Source organism: Nyctereutes procyonoides, unplaced genomic scaffold (assembly GCF_905146905.1).
Source record: "Nyctereutes procyonoides isolate TBG_1078 unplaced genomic scaffold, NYPRO_anot_genome, whole genome shotgun sequence".
Lineage (NCBI taxonomy): Eukaryota > Metazoa > Chordata > Mammalia > Carnivora > Canidae > Nyctereutes > Nyctereutes procyonoides.
In genome coordinates, this window is record NW_026575049.1 from 51,391,899 (window position 1) to 51,404,107 (window position 12,209).

General features: G+C 40.6%; 1 pseudogene; it reads right to left on the reverse strand.

The window, feature by feature from the left end:
* Window positions 1-10,629: 10,629 nt before the first annotated feature.
* On the reverse strand, window positions 10,630-11,888 carry LOC129511688 (STAM-binding protein-like; annotated as a pseudogene).
* Between the last annotated feature and the right edge of the window lie 321 nt (window positions 11,889-12,209).

Sequence of the window (12,209 nt, forward strand, 5' to 3'; positions counted from 1 at the left end):
TTTGTCCACAGGAGAATTCTAAGGAATTTTCAAACTTTGACAAAGTATTATAGAAATGATGTTCACTTAATGCAACTTTTTCAGTCTAGGAAATGATTTTTATGCAATCGTATAGAATATATTTCAGATAAGTGTGTATTGGGGAGAGGCCATAAAAGATAGGAAGATGTATCAGCTAAAACCAACTTAACAACCTCTCTACCTGTCCTTTTTGTAAGAAAGATGCTGTGTGTTGAAATTCAATTTTTATCTAGCTATAGAAGTTAAATCTCAAAACTGCATCCGGAAATAAGCTTCATAGTGGTCAGATCATTAAGCAGTGCTTTAGCTGTTACTAGAATAAGACCGAGTTTGGCTCTAGTTCTGCAGAAACAACAAAAGAATCAAATAGCATAAACTGATTATATTTGTAACAAAATTCCTCAAATTCCCGTCAATCCTTTCCTGTTTTGTCTCAGCTCCACTTAGACTACCCTGCCCGATTTGTGTGTAGACACACCCTGATTCCACTAGATTGTGCTGTGTCTCTCTCAGACCCTCTTAGTGCTCTAACCCAGGCTTCTAAGGCACAGGGCTGGGTGTATTTGATGGAACCATATTAAGTGGCCAGTATTTAACCATTCTTGATGGCAATTTCATGGGGCTCCACCTCATTCCCTGCTTATTTTCCCAGTTCATATTGAAACAAAAGATTTTTCTGCTTGTAATTGTATGAATACGTTCCTGCTTAAAAGTGCCATCTAAGTATGAATTTGTATATTAATTTTTAAAGCAAGAGAGGATTGCTAATCAGAAAGCAAACAGTTGAGTTACAAAGAATACCTTACATAAAAGCTGCAGGTACTGTTCCTCCTTTAAAACCATGTTCTGCCTATAAAGAAAAGGAAAACAGATAAGACTAGTTAGTTGCTCCATTTTTTAAAAGATTAAAGTTCATTTCTCAGAGATTTCCGGGGGATGAAATGCAAATCACCATTAACATCTGGGGTTCCAACTTTCCCCTCATCCCCTCCTTTCTGCTCCAGAACAGCCTGACAAACCTCAGGTGGAGGACAGCATATTTAAATATGACTGTGTGTGTTGACATTTCCCTTAAAAACCCATGTTGTACCACCCAGAATTGCTGTGAATCCCACGTAATGAAATTTGTGGAATACTTTTGTGACAGAAGAGGGCGCTCGCAGGCAAGCTGCTGCTACACAGAGAAACCGCATTTGAGTTTGGTGCTTGTATTATGATTAATAAAAGATCTTGGGGGCATTTTGTAGAGCATTTCAAAGCGTTGTGAGTCCAGTGGAGTATAATTAAAATTAATGCAGTAGACAAACACTTTAAGTATTCTTAATGCCCTGTCTAAAAATGCTGTTGAATACAATTTTACACATCCCGGAGATTTAAATACCATGCTTATCTCTAAACATTTTAAGTACTAAGGAGATAGAAAAATGGTGCCTTCCCTCTCAACAGATTTCTTTTTTTTTTCTCAACAGATTTCAAACAATTTTTGTTTAATGAGAGTTAATAAACTCTAAATCTGCTTATTTAAAATATTTATAAAATATTACAATGAATCCATCCTGTTTGACTTCTGAGTTTTCAGTTGTGATATATCAACTTGCATGTGATCTGTGAAAAGCTCTAGCCCAGGATTGTACTTAGGTTCTTAGGTAAGCAAATACATGCTTTCAGGAGAATATTCCCTACCGCCTTGACTCAGGGACAGGCCTTCACCCTGTGCAGTCCTCAGAAACCAGCAATGAGCATTGTCTTTTCAAGATGGGCTCTGCCTTTCAGAAATCTTTCTGGGTGGATGGTTGTCCTTCTCTTATAAAGCCTGTTAAAACAATATATTTCCAAAAACCTTACAGCATGAGTAAGTGTGTGGATGTGGCTAAATGCCTCTGGTGTTCCCAAAGGTGCCTTCCATACTCTGAAGGACAGGAGGCTTGTTTGACATTGGCTGCCTCAAGAGGTCACTTTGAATCACTGTAGAATGCTATGTGACCACTGTTCCAATTCATTGTCTTGTTGACTCTAATGTTTCTTGTGTGGTTAATATATGTGCTTGCATTTTTCTAGGCACTGGGGATAAGCAATCACAAAACAGTAAATTCCTGTTCTTGTAGAGGGTATTTAATAGTGGGGGAAATTGGACCATAAACAGATACTGTGTTGCAATCATTGCAGTGCAGGGAGGTGAGGGGGAAGCAACAGAGTGGCAGAAAATTGAAACCTATTTTGGATAGGTTGGCCAAGGAAGTCCTCTCTGATGAGATGACATTTCTAATAGAGATCAGAAAGAAGTGAGGAAGCAAGTCACCCAGATCTCCCAGAGGAGGGTGTGTCCAGCAGAGGAAAATGCTAGGGCAGAGGCGCTGAAATCTGAGTGTGCTTAACCTGTCAGAGGGACACCAAGGAGGGCAGATGGCTGCTAGGTGGCGGGAGCAGATGGACAGGAGGATGGATGGGGGGGGAGATTAGAGAGGTTGTGGGTGGGTGAGGGAAGCAGATCATGCAGGGCTCTGTAGTCTTTGGGAAGGACTTGGGTTTTATTCTGAGTGAGACTGGAGCCACTAGAAGGTTTCTGCAGATGAATGACAGGAACTGAGTTCCATGTTAAGATGATTCTAGGGGCGTAGATGGGGGTAGTGACAGAAGCAGCGCATGGTTGGGAGGCTATTGCCGTACCCCAGGTGAGCGGTGATGGTGACTGGGAGTGGTGATGGGGGGTGAAATATGGTTGGACACGTCTGAAATACAGAGCCAGTAGTGTGTGCTGACGGACTGGATTGGCCTCCCTGTGTGGGAAGGGGGCGGGAGGTGGGGAGAAGCAAACAAAACTGACTCCCAGACTTTTGGCCTGAGCAACTGAAAAAGGGAGCTGTCTTTTATGGAGAAGAGGAAGAATGTTAACAGAGTAAGTCTGGGGAGAAAGATCAGAAAATAAACAGTTTTGAGTGTGTTGACTTTGCAATGCCTATCAGACATCCAAGTGGATATACTAGGAAAGAGAGTCGGGCCAGAAATGGGACGTTTAGAGACGCTAATACTTAACGCTGTGAGACTGGATGAGACCACCGAGGAGTGGACAGAAAGAGTAGAAGCAGTCTGAACACTTGGCTTGTAGACTCTAACATTTAGAGGTCAGGAAAATGGGGATGATCCAGTAAAGGAGGTGGGGGAAGAGGCGCTAGCTAGACTGTCATCAGCTGCCCCAAATGCTGCTGAGGACCAAGAATTGGCCATTGAATTTAGTAACATGGAAATCATCCGAGTTGACAGACAACTCAAGTCAGAGTGGAGACGGTGAGTAGATGGCTTTTTTTGAGGAGCTTTGCTGTAAATAGGAACAATGGGACCGTAGCTGAGGAAGCTGAGATCTTTTTAACCACCACCCCCTCTCCCCCCTTAAGGCCAAAGTCCTGGTCTTGCTTTTTACTAGTGTCTCTAGCCTCCCATCTTTTTTGTCAATGTTTTCTTAAACCTGATGGATGTTGACTTTTGCTAAAATTTCCCTTCTCTTCCCCATTGCCGGTACTTCTCCAAAATAATTCCTTGTCAACTCTCAGGGCCATGTCCTCTGAATCAGGTGCTTTGGATATGCCCGCTTGCATTCTTCAGAGTCTGTAGTCATGGACTGTATGTGTAGTGTTGAAGGCATTACAGATTTCAAAACAAATTGAGCCATTGCTTTAATCACCTTTTGTTTTGCTTTAAATTTTTTCTTGGTTAGGCTCCACCAGCCAGTGTTATTTCATGTTGGTATGGAGATCTCACTTCAGATTTTGTTATGAAATTTAGAACAATTATAAACAAGTTGCTGGTTTCACAGTCTTGTGAACATCCACCAAATTCCTCCAAGTTCCTGCAGGATGAAACAACACAACTATTTATTCAGTAGTTTTATATTTACCTAACAGTTGATACTTTGGTTTTGTGTTACAGTCTGGTATAATAACATTCTATGTAAATAGTTGTCCAGTAACTAATACATGAATTTTTATAACACGGAAATATCTGCTGTAGGTACAGTCTAGGCAACTGCTAATTTAATGTTTTATTTGCTTAATTCCTTTTTCAATTTTAAAATAATTAATGATTAAAATAGAAGAATAAACTTCAATTTTAAGGGTTTTATTACTCAAATACAATAAATATTTCATGTGTGAAATAACCAAACAAAAGGTCCCAAGCAAAAATATTACATCTTGCCATTCACATTCTGTTTCACTCTTTTATTTTTACTTATTTTCTAAGTTTATTTATTTATTTTTAAGTAATCTCTGCACCCCACATGGGGCTCAAACTCACAACCCTGAGATTAAGAGTCACATGCTCTGGATGCCTGGGTGGTTCAGTGGTTGGGTGTCTGCCTTGGGCTCAGGTCGTGATCCCGGGGTCCTGGGATCAAGCCCCACATCAGGCTCCCTGCATGGAACCTACTTCTCTCTCTGCCTAGGTCTCTGCCTCTCTCTGTGTCTCTCATGAATAAATAAAATGTTAAAAAAAAGTTTTAAAAAGAGTCACATGCTCTTCTGACTGAGCGAGTGGGGTGTATCACTGTTTTACTCTTTTAAATTTAAGCACACAAAAGCAACTCCAAATGGTCACACAGAATGACAAAAATTGACTCAAGTTTTATCTCTTCATCTTTACGATCATTGTTGATTTATGAATCAATGGCTTACACCCAGGAATAGGCTGCTCCAAGGAATATGTAGTACCAAAGGGAATGGAGACAGGAACCATACCTGATATGAATTTGAACCACTCTGGGCCATTATGAATTTCCAAAATGAATATGGAGAGCTGAGTCCACATGTGTCCTGGGTCCAACTGTGTAACTGGGGTTTTTTCAAATTAACTTCTATGTTCATGACTACAATGTTCATTAAATGCTAAGAAGCTAATGTGCACTGATTTGAAGTTTACATGTGTATTATTAAAACTCAACAGTAATTAGAGGAATTGTTTAGAACACTATGCCAATGAAGAGTTGTTCTCTCAGACGTTGCTTAGAATTGCTGACATGTGAGAAGAGAAAGCAGACTGACTTTTAGTTGTTTTCATCCTTGTTTGTAAATTTTCTACAGACAAGGCCCATGCCATTGCCTGCACCCAGGACTGACTTCCCCTTCTCCCATCTTTGGTATACCCCTGGGTGGTGGATGTTTGCACGGTGGCAGTGATCCAGTAGCAAAAGGAAAGCGTATGATGCTGAAGACAGAGAGAGAGAGAGAGAGAAGAGAGAGAGAGAGAGAGAGAGAAATTGCCAGGGTCATAGCTCTGAGTAGACAAAGGGGACGGGCTTTTAAGGTGCCAGCGATTTGGATAAGGGTAGGAACAGTTCACCCATTGCAATAGGAGGGAAGGCCGACTTTACCGGTACAGATGCAAGCAGGCCTATTGTATTCTAGTGTCTTGTGAAGAAATGGAATTGCATTCAGAAGCTTTTCACCCACCCACAGAGGGTGGGTGTCTGTGACTCCTTTTAAGGGCCCTTTAGGATTGACTTTAATTTTCTTGACTAGTTGGGTTGACCATTTCAATTGACTGGTAGCAAGCCTTGTTTATCAACTCTACTGACCCAAATGGGAAAACTCTTATAGTTTTGGAATTGAAGATTATTAACCCCGCTGACAGAAGATGTTCTGATTGAGGAAACCCAGTTGTGGACATTGAAAAATTTACCCTTTTCCTGCTCCTTGTCTCTGAGGGAGATACTGAGGGTCTGCGAGTGGCTGCGTGGAGGTGGGAGATGGCGCCAGCAGCCATGCGTAGCCTTTTCTGTGGGGCTTTATTTTGATATTTTCACACTGTTCAAGGAGAATTCCACCCAAAGGTCCTCAAGTGCCATGAAAAGGACAAGGAAAGAGCATCTTTGAACAGTGGCATTGTTAAATGCCAAGAGCCTGCCTCTCCGGTGGATAATTTTGAGACCTTCTGAAACACTTTTCAGAGGCTTTGCTAAGTACTCATTGTGGAAAAGGACAAATTCTATATTAAACTCACACCAGGGCCAGAAGTGGCCTTGGGTAAAATCGTGAACGAGATGATGTTTGCCACCCTCTCCTTACTGCCCTTTCCCTGTCAGTGGATCTCCGCCACGTGCTATAAGCTTGCTGAAGTCTCGTGGGGTCTTCCCCTGCTCTTCCTCTTTGCTTTCTGCCATTGGGCACCAGGAAGGGGTACACATCAGTCACTTTGATCTCATTCTTCCCATGGACACTGCCTCTGCATGTCAAACAGAGCTGCTAATTCCTCCTTACCCACAGACCTGTAGCTGCTCGTCTGCTTCCAGTGTGGCTGTTCTCTAAACCAACCTGCTCTCATTTCCTCAAACCCTCCCTCAGGGCCCAAGTTTCAGGTTGTACATCACCCTGTCCTGGGGACACTTTTCCTTTTCTCCTCTAAGGTGGGGGGGTCCTACCCCACGAAGCCTTGATTCTCCCCATTCAAATTAGTTGCTCCTCATAAGTAATTTTTAGTACTAATCTCATTACCTTGTAATTGCTTGCATATTTTTCTTTCCTCTCTCTCCATCTGAGATTTTGATTGGGGTGACTCTGCCTACAGTAATTTCTCATTCTCTGGGAAGAAGCCCAAAGTCGGGGTGATTGTAGGTGATGGTTGCATCAATGTCAATGCTATGGTGTTGATCCCTTAGCCAGAGTTAATGACCTATATGTTGAATAAAAAATACTGAATGGATGAATGAATGAATGGAGATATTCACTACTTCTGTGGATAATTTCATTTTGGTCTCTATATTTTTCCCCTATAAATAGGCTAGAAATTCTATTTTATAACGGTTTAATGATAAATTAAAATCAATAATATTTAATGAATGTTTTCTGTAGTAGAAGTACTATGCTAGGAACTCAGGGGCACATAAGGACAATAATACACAGCTTCAGTCCTCAAGAAACTTAAAATCTATCACACATATTTTTTCATAATAAACACATATGTCTTCAAAGGGTTAAAAAGATTAAGTGTTTGTTTTAAAATTTGATTTGATCTTATTTTTGGAAGCTGCTAAAAATGAAGAGGAAGCACCTTTAGACTTTTAGTGCCTACTATGTGCCAGGGGTCATGTTTTCTCATTTAATACCCAACATCTAATAAAGTGGTATTTTTGGTTGTGAAATGAGAGTATCTGTCTTTTGTTTAACATATTTTGGAACCATTTGGTAGCTTCAGAGGTTTTTTCCTGCGTTTGAAACAATACTGGGAGCTTAATTTCCTGTTATTTTAGAGATCTGCAAGTCTAAGTCAAAATGAAGAGCTACCGTTTATAGTGGATACAGAGTTTCGGTTTCCCAGTATGAAAAGACTTAAAAGGATGGATGATAGTGATGGTTATACAACAATGTGGATGGACTTAAAGCCACTGAACTGTGTATTTAAAAATGCTTAAGATGGGGAGTGCCTGGGTGGCTCAGTTGGTTAAGTGTCTGACTCTTGGTTTCAGCTCAGGTCATGATCTCATGGGTTGTGGGATCCAGCTCCACGTAAGGAGTCCAGCCTCAGCAGGAAGTCTGCTTGAGATTCTTTCCCTCTGACCCTCCTCCCCATTCTTTGTCTTTTTCTCTCTCTCCGAAATAGATAAAATCTTTTAAAAAATGGTGAAGATGGCAAATTTCATAGTATGTGTATTTTATCATAATTTAAAAAAAAATTAGTCCACTCTAGAGAAGAGAGCCTCCCCTGATACCTTGATACCTTTTAAAACCTTTCTTGATGATTTATCTCATAAAATTTGCCTGTTTTAAGTGTACAATCCAAAGATGTTTAGTGCATTCACAAGATTATATAACCATTACCTACAATCAATTTTAGAACATTTCCATCTCCCCCAAAACTTCCTTGAGCTCATTTTCAGTCATGTCGTCATTGTCGTCGTCGTCGTCTTCTTCTTCTTCCTCTTCTTCTTCTTTTTTAAAAGATTTTATTTGTTTATTTGAGAGAGAGAGAGAGAGAGAGAGAGAGAGAGAGAGAGAGCATGCGCACGAGTCTGGGGTGGAGGAAGAGGGATAAGCAGACTCCCTGCTGAGCATGGAGCCCGTCTCAGGACTCCATCCCAGGACAGTGAGATCACCGCCTGAGCCAAAGTCAGACACTTAACCGACTGAGCCACCCAGGCACCCCTTCAATCACTTCTTATTTTTCATCCCAGCCCCAGGCAACCACTAATCTAATTTCTCTATATTTTTGCCTTTTCTGGACATTTCATATAAATAGATTTAAGCAATACAAGTTTTTTTTGTTTCTGGCTTAACTTAGTGTATCACATTTTTGAGGCTCATCTGTAATTTGTGTCTCCGTTCACCCTGGGTGATGGATGTATCAGGGCTTCATTCCTTTTCATTGTCAAATTTTATTTATCTATTTCTCATTTGATGGACATTTGGGTCTTTCCCCACTTTTTTGCTATTATCAACAGTGCTGCTATGAACATTCATGTATCAGTGTTTGTGTGTACTTGTTTTCATTTCTCTAGGGTATGAGTGGAATTCCTGGGACATATGGTAAATTCATATTTAACTTTTCAAGAAACTGTCAAACTGTTTTCCAAAGTAGCTGCACCACTTACACTTTCTTCAAGTTCTCGCCAATGGTGGTTTGTGCCTGTCTTTTTCTGTTTGTTCCCTTGGTTCTTTATTTCTCTTTTCTTTTTCCTGCCTTCCTGTTGGTTACTTGTGCATTTTTTGTAGAATTCCAGTTTGATTTATCTATAGTATTTTTGAATGTATTTCTTTGTGTAGCTTTTGTTAGTGGTACATATATAACTTACCAGTCAACATTTTTTCCAGTTCCAGCGAATTGAAGAAACCTTATCTTCTTCTATCTTCTTCTGTTGATAATAGAATTTGAGAACTATATGAGGTGATGTTGCAATTTTTGCTCCAACTGTCAAACACACTCAAACAGCCAAGAGAGGGCAGCCCCGGTGGTCCAGTGGTTTAGCACCGCCTTCAGCCTGGAGTGTGACCCTGGGGACCAGGGATCCAGTCCCATGTCGGGCTCCCTGCATGGGGCCTGCTTCTCCCTCTGCCTGTGTCTCTGCCTCTCTCTATGTCTGTCATGAATAAACAAAATCCTAAAAAAAAAAAAAAAAAAAAAAAAAAAAAAAAGCCAAGAGAAGGAAAGTCTATTTTTTACTTTTCATCTTTCTTTCTTTTTCTTTCTTATATTCTTCCTTTTATCATTTCTTTTCTATTTTAAGAATTTCCTTTAGCCATTCTTTTAGGGTAGTTTTGTTGGTGATAAATAATCTTAGTTTCTTTGTTTTTGTTTTTTCATCTGATAATATTTTGATTTTCCCTTTTTTCCCTGAAAGATATTTTCGTTGCATTGGGATAGTGAGTTGACAGTTCTTTCAGCCCACTTCCTTCTGGCCTTTATGATTCCTGACAAGAAAGACACTTATATTTGAATTGTCTATTTTTCTCTTTGTTGTTCAAATTGGGCTATTGTTCTATTTTCAAGTTCACTGATTCTTTCCTTTGTCCTCTCCATTCTGTTGCTGAGCCTTGTATTAGTTTCCTAGGGCTGCCATAACAGACTACTATGAACTGAGAAACTTAAAATAACAGAAATGTATTGTCTTGATTTGAAGTTTGGCCAGAAGTTTGAAATTAGGATGTTGACACAGCCATACTCCCTCTGAAACCCGCAAGGGAGAATTTCTTCCTTGCTTTTTCTAGCTTCTGGTGTTTGTTGGCAATTTTGGTGCTCCAATCTCTGCTTCTGTTGTCACACAGCCATCTTCTTTCTGTGTGTCTTTGTCCTTCCCTTAAAAGGATATCTTCTAAAAGGATCTTAACTAATTCCATCTTCAATGACTCTATTTCCAAACAAGGTCACATTCTGAGGTACTTGGGTTTGGACTTCAACATACCTTTTTGAAAGATACAATTCAACCCATTATAAGCCCATCTGTAGAATTTTTAAATTTTAGTTATTCTATTTTTTATATGTTAATTGTCACTTTATTGTAGGGGAAAAAATATCCTGTAATATTTGTTAAATAACAATACTTCCTGACAAAAAATCATTCTTCAGGGTTTTCAAGCCTTACCATCTCATCAGACATAGTGAGCTATCCCTCACCCTTGTAATAAGCTTCATTAATATTGGTATAAACCACAGGAAAGCCCAAAGATTTCCTAAACAGCTTCCCAATTTCTACATAGAAATAATTAATTCTATGTTAATAATTATTCTATATTAATACCTTAATAATTCCAAAGGTAAACAATAAGCAGATTGGTGGAGAAATTAGAAGGATAGTTTAGAGGGGAAAAAAATATTAACACAACTGGTGAATCAAGAACAAAGGTCATAGATAAGTGTTCATTATACCATTCTTTCAACTTAATTTTTTCATTGCAGATAGACTGAAGAGTTGCTTAGCATGATCATGCCATTTTCCACACTTGCCTAAAAAGTACAGCCAACTATTTCCTTTTAAACCAGAAACAGAAAAATTAGTTCTCCCCCAGGTGATACCCACTTTCAATTCTGTCTGAAAAGCTAACAGTTTTCTGGAAAGTTTAAATTAAGAGGCTACAGTACATTGATATGGTTTTATAGTTCTTGGGAGGTGTTTGAGTCAAATTTTCATCAAAGGTCTCTGATGGTCACTGCTCTGGCCACAACAGTCATGTGGCCGCAGCTACAGAAGAGAGGTGGGTCCTTGCTGTGTGGATGAAATCCGTTCTGGCGACAGGAAGAAATCTCTTCTAGTCCATGGTCAGTTAATTTAAAGAATCCAGTTTCCTGGAACTTGGGGGTGGGGGGGAGACAAACAATGGCTATTGATTCCGGCCACATCATCTGGTAGGAGCACTGAGTGTGTAGGTCAACACTGGAAAGGAAGGCAGTCTGTGTGGGATGAGTATGGATCCAGTCCAGTGTGATGAGACCCTGCTGATCCTGTAGAGGAAGCTCTTCTTCATTCTCAGTGTGGCAATAATCAGACCTGGCACTTTGCTTGGGGATGAGAACATGGGTAATGGTAAATTCGTTCCTCATCAGTTTTCCACAGAGAATTCCACATGTCTCTACTCCTCGGGCTGTGTTGGCACTGGCTAGCTGGAGAAACTGTGAACAGAGCCTCTCAGGTACCACCACATGGCGCAGTCCATCGATGGCAGGAGTACTTTCTGAGTTGCTCAATGCTCCAGGTTTCAAGGACCTGGCTACCACAGGTGGCTTGGCAGGCCTTACAGCGGTATTACAGGCTGTGCAGATGCGACAGGTGCTGGGGGGAATACGTCTGGGGAGGGCTTCTCCAAGTCCGGCACCAGAGGCCCGCCTAGGCCAGGGTCCACCTTCCCAAACTCCTGCACGATTTTCAGCCACTCCTTTTCCAGTTCCTGGTTCTGGATCATCTCCTCAAAGGCATGGGACTGCTCCTGTTCCAACTGCTGCTGCTTCTACTGCCACTCTCTGCTGTTCCCTCTCCAGCTGCTGCTGGATGGCCACATTCCGGGCGAGTTTGTCCGCTTCCCTCTTCTTTTCTTCATTATGTTCTTTGGTATATCGTTTTAATACCTCTTCCTTCAGCTCTGCTGCTTTGGGAAATGCAATTTCCTTTAACTTCCTTACTGTGTCTTTCTTCTCAAGAATGATAGCCGATTTGCAATCTCGATGCTTTGGGAGCTTCTCAATAAAGAGTGTGATATACTTGTTATAGAGGATGAAGGCATGTTCGATGTGGCCTTCCTCAGAGTAAATGGATGCCATTCGGGTAATCTCAACTCCAGAGTGGAAGTACCATCGGGGTGGAATGTCTTCATTTATCTCCACTGTGCTACCCATCTGGGACGGGCTCTCACCCGGTCTTCGGGCGGAAGGCTCACATCTCCATGGTCAGACATCAGGACCATGAAGTTCTGTCCCCACGGACGACACTCCGAGCTTCTGGAAACGTCGTTAGTTATTCTATTATTTGGTCATAAAATTTCCGTTTGGTTCTTCTTTATGTCATCTAATTCTTTGTGGAGACTTATTCTAGGTTTTCATTTGTGAATTTGATTTCATTTCATTAAAGTGCTATTAAATTGCTTGCTTAATTGTTCATCAAAGCAGTTTTAGGAAGACTGCTTTAAAATCCTTGTCAGAAAATTCCAACACCGTACTCATCTCTATGTTAGTGTCTACTGTCTTTTTTTTTTGTTTTTATTTGTTTGTTTGAAAGC